The sequence below is a fragment of the Cynoglossus semilaevis genome, chromosome 1 (genome assembly GCF_000523025.1).
Source record: "Cynoglossus semilaevis isolate Cse_v1.0 chromosome 1, Cse_v1.0, whole genome shotgun sequence".
In the NCBI taxonomy this organism is placed as follows: domain Eukaryota; kingdom Metazoa; phylum Chordata; class Actinopteri; order Pleuronectiformes; family Cynoglossidae; genus Cynoglossus; species Cynoglossus semilaevis.
In genome coordinates this window covers 3,404,007-3,413,256 of record NC_024307.1, presented here as the reverse complement: position 1 = coordinate 3,413,256, position 9,250 = coordinate 3,404,007, and the positions used below count along the sequence as shown (strand labels likewise).

At 40.9% G+C, this 9,250-nt stretch overlaps 1 protein-coding gene across 2 annotated transcripts in view; it reads left to right on the top strand.

The window, feature by feature from the left end:
- dlgap2a (discs, large (Drosophila) homolog-associated protein 2a) overlaps window positions 1-9,250 on the top strand; it is a 134,418-nt gene that overhangs the window by 26,309 nt on the left and 98,859 nt on the right. Inside the window, exon 1 of one of the 2 annotated variants that reach the window (XM_025057136.1) lies at window positions 2,767-3,954. The exons of the other annotated variant lie outside the window; for it this stretch is intronic. The gene's annotated coding sequence lies outside the window, so the exon portion shown is untranslated. Of the gene's footprint in view, window positions 1-2,766; window positions 3,955-9,250 lie in introns of those variants that run through there. 2 annotated transcript variants of the gene reach the window in all.

The following is a 9,250-nucleotide window of genomic DNA, read 5'->3' as shown; positions in this document are numbered from 1 at the left end:
TGTCTTTTTCTCCAAACCTTCCTGTCTGTGTTGTCCCTCTAATGAGCTCATTCCTGATTCTGTCTTTCTTTGGTCATTCAAAATTGGTCAGTTTTGGAAAAATTTTGGTTAAAATCTTTGAAAAAATTTGAAAATTTTTTTTTTTTGAAATTATGTTTTTGAAATTATGTTTTTGAAAATTTTTTCTTGAAATTTGTTTTGAAGTTTTTCAAAAATCTTTTTTTTGAAAAATGTTGAAAATTTTTTTTTGAAAATTTTTTTTTTGAAAATTTTTTTTTTGAAATTTTTTTTTGAAAATTTTTATTTTTAAATTTTTTTTGAAAAAATGTTTTTTTTGAAACAACGTTTTTTTTGAAAAAAAATTTTTTTGAAACATTTTGTTTTTTGAAAATTTTTTATTTCAACTTTTTTCAGAAGTTGCTACAGCAAATCATTGATTTCCATCTCTCCCTGTTCTCTGTATCTCCTACTCTGACTCCAGCTATCTGTCCTCCCTCACTGCATCCACATATCTCCTCTTTGGCCTTCCTCCGTTTCTGTTGGTTAAAATCTTTGAAAAATTTTGAAAAATTTTTTTTTTTGAAATTTTTTTTGAAAAAATGTTTTTTTTGAAAAAACGTTTTTTTTGAAAAAAAATTTTTTTGAAACATTTTGTTTTTTGAAAATTTTTTATTTCAACTTTTTTCAGAAGTTGCTACAGCAAATCATTGATTTCCATCTCTCCCTGCCTCATACCTGATCCTGTCCATTCTTGTCACTCCTAGAGAGAATCTTAGCATCTTTAACTCTGCCACCTCCAGCTCCACCTCCAGCTCCACCTCATGTCTTCTGCCTATTGCTACCGTCTCTAAACCATACATCATGGCTGGTCTCACCACCGTCCACCAAGGCATTAACAAGGTATAAAAGCACTTAATAGTAAGAACAATGTGTATCCTAAATGTCGTTCCTAAACATGGGCTGCAGGCTTTCATTGGAGAGACTGAACCTCTTTTGTAGTTAAAAGCTTAAAGTGGTTTTAAAAATAGCCTCCTCGCTCCCTCCACACGTTCAGCCACGGGCACAACCACACCGACACAACGCTTATGAGATGTCTCCTTTCTGCACAGTGTTTAGCCCACAGCTTTTGGAAGCATTTATGATCAGGCCAGATAATGAATGACCAGAATGTGAAGTTGGAGCCTCATTACAAGGACGGCCCACGTACAACAGGACGCTGATATCTCTGGCACGGCTCCACTTCCACTTCCCTGTTTCCAATTTGAATGAAGAAGGAAAATAATGCTTCAAGCCCTTCCCTGCATGGATATCAGCTTGTGTAGAACAGTGACCCGTGAAATGGATTTTTATTTTTTTTTATCAAAGTGAAAGTTGTCATACAAAAGAGAAAAGTTAGCTTTTCCCAACTGAATGAGAGGCGTCAGATGGAAATGTATGGCAGTGCTGTAGGGTCACCATGTGAAGAGGTCAAAAAAAAAAAAAACCTGTAAAAGTTAATGACTTACGTACATGAGAAATTCAAGGTCCTTATAATGAAGACACGTTGTGGTCTGGCATGTCTGTCCTCCTTGAGCAGATTAAATTATGCAGAGCAGCAATTGTTATTATGCTCCAAATTATTCAGGCATTGCACAGCTCCCCCGGTGGGCTTTTTACCACTGCACAAATACTTTTTTTTTAACTTTTGTATCTCTTGGATCTCATGGATTTTTTTTTTCTTTTTTTTTTGCACATTCTACCTTTAACAAATCAGAATTGTGGAATTGCCATGGGAAGGACTGCAACAGGAATCATCACGTCTGATGTGAGTGACAGCCTCATTGTGAATCCAGACAGACTGTCTCTTCTGTCTTCTCCTGTTTTTTTTTTTTTTTTTCTTGATTGATGAAAACATCTGTATTATCTGTGGAGCCACCCTTCTGATAAGGACAGAAATGAGTTTTTTCCTACGGAGCTCATAAATTTCCTCTCCGCCTTGTGGAGCCCTGTTGTAATGCACGGCGGTTGGCGATCTCTGGCTCTCTCACCCACGATTATAGATCTGAATTGACAGCTTCTCCAACGTGTCTGCCACTGTTAATTATTGAAGGATTGTGCCGCATCAACTCGCTCCACCAAGTAACCTTGAGGCCTGTCGGGGCCGAAAGGACTTCCGCTAACGGCCCACTCCCTTGTAACAGCGAACAACTGGTACTTCATCTGGGCGGCAAGGATGAAAATGGATGGATGGAAATTTTTTCAAAAAAATTTTTTTCTAAAATTTTTTCAAAAAAATTTTGTTTTCTAAAATTTTTTCAAAAAATTTTTTTTCTAAAATTTTTTCAAAAAAATTTTTTTTCTAAAATTTTTTCAAAAAATTTTTGTTTTCTTTTTTGAAAAAAATATTTTTTCAAAAACGTTTTCATAAAAAAAATTCTAAATTTTTTTTCTAAAAATTTTTTGAAAACATTTTCAAACATTTTTTTTTTTCTAAAAATTTTTCAAAAAAATTTTTTTTCTAAAATTTTTTCAAGTGGCACTTTGGCCCCGAGTCAATGTCTCTGACATAGGTGTGGAACCCCAGGGTTCACCTCCTGGGCAAGTTTGAATCTTGGTTAGGGCGGTTGGTACCTTCCAGTGGTCTCACCACCTGCAGGAAGGTTTGGGGGGGTTGGTACGGTGCAGTGTGATGTGCGACCCAGTAACGGATAAGCGGATGAAAATGGATGGATGGACATATATGTTTATATCTTCGTATACACATCTTTTAATGATATATACTGATAGTAATTTGAACTGGTAGTAGTAGTAGTAGTATTTCAATTTACTTACCAAAGCTTCCTTGGTTTAAACCTTGATCCTGTTTAGTTGAACACAATGCTGATCTACTCACAAATTCAATAAAGACACACTAGGATTTTCTTTTTTTTTATTTTGTACTTTTCATACCCATCTGCTGCCACCTTGAGGAAGAATATATATATTGTTCTGCCTGTTACAGTTGCGTAGATGAAGAAAGACAATAGATTTTTAATTTTCTTTAAGACTAATGAAGTAAAATTGACTAATTGTCCACCTGATGATCTCTCATGCCACCCCAATGGGCTGCGACCCGTGATTGGGAATAACTGCTGTCAATGCATTTCAGATTTACATTCTCACTATTCCACAGCATTAGAATCCCGTAACAGCGCTGTCTTCATGTTTACACGCCGCCGCTGGCTGAGACGTAACGGTACAGCAGAAGACTGACATTGAAAAAGATAAACAGATGGGATATTCTTGCACAGTGATGATTGCATCACACCCAATATGTGAGCTCTGTAGTTGATCCACAGCTCCGCCGTAGATAAGCAGCTGAACGATGGTTTTATTAAGAGTCGTGCAGGACAGAGAGAGAGAGATGACATTAAGATAGAAGACAGGCCTTAGTGAAGACTCTTACTATGTCTCGCTCCTCGTTTCCCACCATTTCTCCATATGCTGTGCTAAATGCAACAGTGACGGCGCTGCGATCCATGCTCCGCACTCCAGTCCCTGGTTTTCTTTCAAACCTTGCTGTTGGCTCCAGCGGCAGCAGCAGCAGCAGCAGCAGCAAATGCCTGTTTATCCTGCCTCTCTCTCTGCTCTGCTCCCTCTCCCTCTCCCTCTCTTGCTGCGCTGTTCTGTGGTCTGCTGCAGTGGCTGGTCCTCACCGTTTGCTCACAACTCATCACAGTGGAGGAGATCTGAGCATCTCACTGTCATTTTCCCACCCGCCTGTACCCTTGGAGCACACCCACCGCACATGCTGTGTGAGGGGCTGGATAAATGTGAGAGGAAAAGTCAGAGGAGGAGAGGAGAAGGAAGGGAAGAGCTCAGGAAGTCTTTAATTCAACATCTCCTCACACATATGACAGTGTGATGTTGTGCTGTCTCTGGAGGACAGAGAAGCTCCTGCTCCTAAATGTCTCCTGCTTTTAGAGTATCTGTCAGGTGAGTTCCTTCTCTGGCTTTGTATTTTTTTTGTCAGACTGCATTTTACATGTGGTAAATGACAGAGGGCTGGCTTGGTTTGGTTTGGGATTTACATGTTTCCATTAAGGAGTTATTTCATATGTCTGCAAACAGCTCTAATAATACAGAAAACAAAGCATGTGCTTTCCCTCTGCCGTTATATTTCAGGCTCTGCCTTAAATTTCAGCTCGACTGCAGCAACTTGAGATTCTTTGCATTTTAAATTTTCAGGCAGGATTGACTGTGTTTACCTTCTTGTGCTGCACTCAGTTTGCATGTCAAACATGATCTTACTGGTCATGACCCATCAGGGAGTGGTAGTAAATGTATTGATGTGTATACGAGTCCTTCAGCCGTAGTTGGGGTGGAGCAGGAGTGGGGATTGAAAAAAAAAAAAGTGCAGCGTTATTCTTTTATTATTCTCTCTTTTTGAGGGGGTTTGTGAGACATAAAATGTGTGAGAGTACAATGGAGAGTGCACACTTTGTTGTGCATGTGAGTGTGTGGGAGTCTAATGTAAACTTATAAAGGTTGGGGGGGGGGGGGGGGCTGGTGCGGGTGGTGTTGCGCCTGGGGGCGGGGCAGCTCCTGCCTTATTATGTTTTGTGAATGGAGAGCTCTTAGTGTTTGGAGTGAGTGGATATGTGGCCACATCTGTGTGTGTGTGTGTGTGTGTCTCTCTCTCACATCCTGTGACTGTGAGCTCAGGTGTCTCTCACACACACACACACTCACGCTCACTTTTGGGAAAGACTTACAGCGGCGTCCCTTTATGGGCCATTAGGTGGCGTTAGGTGACAGTAGGTGGTAGCACGGTAACGATGTTCAACATGGGTTCCTGGACGGTCGCTCCCGTTTTTTTCAATCGGCCTCTTTGGTGGAGCATTAAGTGGCAGCAGTCGGTTAGAGGAGCAGCTCTGGAGGTCGGGGTCCACTGCTGCACTGCAGACACACTCTCTCTCTCTCTCTCTCTCTCTCTCTCTCTCTCTCTCTCTCTCTCTGTGAATCTGCTCCGTGTTATTCAGTCAAAAAAACACCAGTGGGTTTTGGATAAAGAGGCTTTCTCTGTATCACTGTTTGATATTTGAACAGATGTTGGTAATCTGAAGTGACTCCCTCAGGCCGGGCGCCTTTTTTTTTTGGTTTTACAGGTGCAGTCGGACCAGTGTCGTAAAAAGTGGCAGCTGGTATCATCGCGTAACTTGAACAAATGTTTCAGTCGGTTACAGTTTTTATTCTGATTAATTGCTGGGTAGCTGCGAATACATCCCAAATAATCACAATTCATCATGATCATAATTAGTGATGATTAATTGGGAGAAATTGTGACTAATCAACATATAATGTTGAATAAATCAACATTCTTATTTTTTTTGTTTATATTGCTGAAACAAACAGACAACTATCAGCAGGTAAACTGCCATTGTCACAGCATAAAAACCAGGTCACACACATTCAGCAGCGGTTTCTGCATTTGTTTTCAAAACAATTTCCTCAAGATTACGTCACGTCAGCTTGCAAGGACTAAGCCTTTGGAGAACGAGCTGAAAATCCTACCACTATACAAAAGTTAATTTAACGATTCTAACAGAGGTGTGGACTCGAGTCGCATGACTTGGACTCGAGTCTCAAGACTTGGACTCGAGTCATCAATTTGATGACTTTAGACTCGACTTGACAAAATGTAAAGAGACTTGCCACTCGACTTGGACTTTAACATCAGTGACTCGTGACTTCACTTGGACTCGAGCCCTTTGACTCGACAAGACTCGATACTTTCTCCAAAACCCAAAGTGATCTGTGTAAATATATTGTTATTTTGTTTGAAAAGGACTAGAAAGGACTCGAAACAGAAACGGCAGGACTTGGGACTTGACTTGACACTTTTCAGTCTTGACTTGGACTCGACTCGGACTTTGCCCGTCTTGACTTGAGACTTGACTCGGACTTGAGTGCAAAGACTTGAGACTTACTTGTGACTTGCAAAGCAATGACTTGGTCCCACCTCTGGATTCTAAAATATCTAATTTATATGAACTTTCACTGCACATGTTGCATCTTCCCTAAATTTTATAGCGCAGTCTTCCATCCATCCATCAAATTAAAAATAAAATTTATAAAATTGAACATGGATTATATGCTGGATTTAGAGCTAAGGAAGTTTGTAAACACATTTGTATATGTTGTGCGTACAAATGAAAAAAAACAAGTTTATAAAACTTTTAAAAAACAGATTAAAGAATAAGAAAACTGACGTTTTATTTTAATATTCGGTGAAGTCATATTCCATGACTTGTTCGTCTTTCCAAAGAAGAAAAGTAACTGAGCGTCATCACTACACCATTTACTTATCCCTAACTCTTTGATTTACTGCCTCCTTAAAATGAAAACTAGCGTGTTACCAAACAGTCGACTTATTGTCAGAACTCTTTTACCGTAGCGTTAGCCTTAGCCTCAGCATTATCCGCCAGCTTGTTTTTTCACTTGATAACACCGCTAGCAGTTATTCAATTATTTGGCGGCTTGGTTTATGCTAATGTTAAACATATTCTGTTTGCACACAAACAGCTGGCAGGATTAACCCAGATCCAGTTCTAAGGAGCTGAAATGAAGCAGTGATAACAGACCTTCAGTTAGCAGACACTGACGGTGAGTACTGAACAGCAGAGTCAACAGCAGAGGCCCATGACTAACTAAGATCTAGTCTGCGACCCACATTTGGGTCACAACCCCGTAGTTGAGAATAGGGTGAATAAGAATGTCACTTGCGTGACGGTGTCTTCTCCGTTTGATGTTTAACGCAGATGTCGCTCCTGACGTGAACTATTGTTTCCTCGATGTAAAAAGTGAAGTGCACATTTATTTGTGTGTGCATGTTGGACGAGAGCCCTGAAGAATGAGCGTTCTTGGCAGTCACACTGCATATCTGGGACAATGGACAGCCTTTGATCGTAACAGTCGTGAACAGCCAAATGCTGAAACTCGTGCACAATGAAAACAGCCGTTAGCCGTGAACAAATCAGACGGAAGAAGTACGGAGGGAATCTTACTGTCTCTCTCGCCCGCTCTTGCGTCCTGACATGCAGATTTAGTCCTGGCTCCATTACCATCAGGGACCGGCAGCAGTGCATCTTCATCAGTTCATGTAGATCTAAAACGTCAAGGGGAAAAATGAAGAAATCTGTCAAGGCAGGAAATTATTCCGAGTCTAAAAAACAAAGGAAAGATTTAGGTCACATATGTTGAATTGCAGTGCATATTTACCCACAATGCCGCAGTCAGACTGGAAGTGTCATGTTTAATTAACTGTTGTCAGCAGCAGAGATCCAGTTCTTTTGTGTCTGTTTTATTGCAAAGATGATTTTCCCTCGAAGTTCTGATGTTAGAAGGTTCCACCTTAGTCAAACTCAGCTTCTACACCGGAGATCCTGTGTCCAATCACATCGCTGTTGTGGCCCATCTGTTGTAAGGTCGGACTCACATCAACTTCGTTATGTCAGAAAGTTCTTCTTTTAGGGAACCCCTAAAAATCCAGTGTTTACATCAACACCTGCAAACCAAACCAAAGGGTAAACAATCCAGGTTTAACGGGAGAATTTAAGAAATGGGAAAATTATTTTGGAGAGGAGTGTTGTAGTTTGAAGATGGCCCCTTCAGTCTGTTTTATGTTCCTCACCAGCATCCATCTGCTCTCTCTCTGTCACTACAATCTTTCTTCTCCTCGTTTTCCATCCTTTTCTCTCCAAGGTTAATAGAATTTACTGCAGGTTGAGTTGATGCCAAAGTGCAGCTCCTGAACCACAGGTAGTGTTTGAGGCAAATGTTTCATGCAGTGAAACATATCAAGACGTTTGCTGTTTGCCACCTGAACGCACTGCTTGACCGTACGTTTTGAAGAACTCTGGAGCCCCGGCTGAAGTGTTTCTCCAGCCGTACCTCCACTATTATTGTTCCTACGCAATGTTTATCCCTCGGATATCCACGGAGTCACAGAATGATAAACTGTGGTGCACAGGAGCTCACCACAGTCGCTGGCCAACTGCTTTAATACAGGTGTGTGTGTTTGTGGTGCATGTCTCTGATTCGTGCTGCTGTATTTAGCTCTGCTCGTCCATGTGCCATAACTGGTGTAATTTCACACAGTGTCAACCCACTTCACACTATTTTGTTTGTTTATAAAGGCCTCGTTTCACAGGTTTCTTACTTCTGTTGAGACAGTTACAGTAGTCTGCAGAGTCGCATGACTTGGACTCGAGTCAGACTCCAGTCATCAATTTGATGACTTTAGACTCGACTTGACAAAATGTAAAGAGACTTGCAACTCGACTTGGACTTTAACATCAACGACTCGTGACTTCACTTGGACTCGAGCCCTTTGACTCGACAAGACTTGATACTTTCTCCAAAACCCCAAGTGTATCTGTGTAAATATATTGTTATTTTGTTTAAAAGGACTCGAAACAGAAACGTAAGGACTTGGGACTTGACTTGACACTTGTCAGACTTGACTTGGACTCGACTCGGACTTTGCCCGTCTTGACTTGAGACTTGACTCGGACTTGAGTGCAAAGACTTGAGACTTACTTGTGACTTGCAAAGCAATGACTTGGTCCCACCTCTGGTAGTTTGATCTGCCCATGTTTTAGGAGCCAGTTATACAGTATATGGTTAGTCCTCTAAGACTTCATCCTTCAAAATAAAACTCTGTAAACACTGGATATTGAACAGGATTCCGGAGAGACCTCAACATATGAGGCCGTGGGTTGTATTTTTAGAATTCTTCTTGAGGATTGCTTTAATAAATTGAGGATTACCCACCAGGACGTGTTCCTGCTGTTTTTAATCAGTTGAGGAGCTTACAAATGTTGACTCCAAGTACGAGTGTAGCCCCAGTCTTACGTATACCGCTTGTTATGTGTACACCCGGCCCATATCTGTATGTCGCTCCGACCCTACACAAGCACACTCACAAACAAGCCTCATCTCCTTCAATATTGTTTAAAATGCTGTATTTGTTTGACACCGCATCGCGGGGCCTTGCTCCTTTAGTTGCCATGGAGACAACCATTAGGCAGCAGCGCTACACCAGTTTTTGTGTTTTTGTTTTTTTTTTTTTTTTGTGGAGAAACAACCAGATGGATTAAAACAGAAGAGCGAAGAGAGGCGATGAGGGAGGGTCAGCGGAGAAGGAATGTCCCAGTCAGGAAACACATGTTCACCTGTGGACTGTGTTTACTCACAAACTCAAAGATTACTACGACCTGGGTGGAGTGGA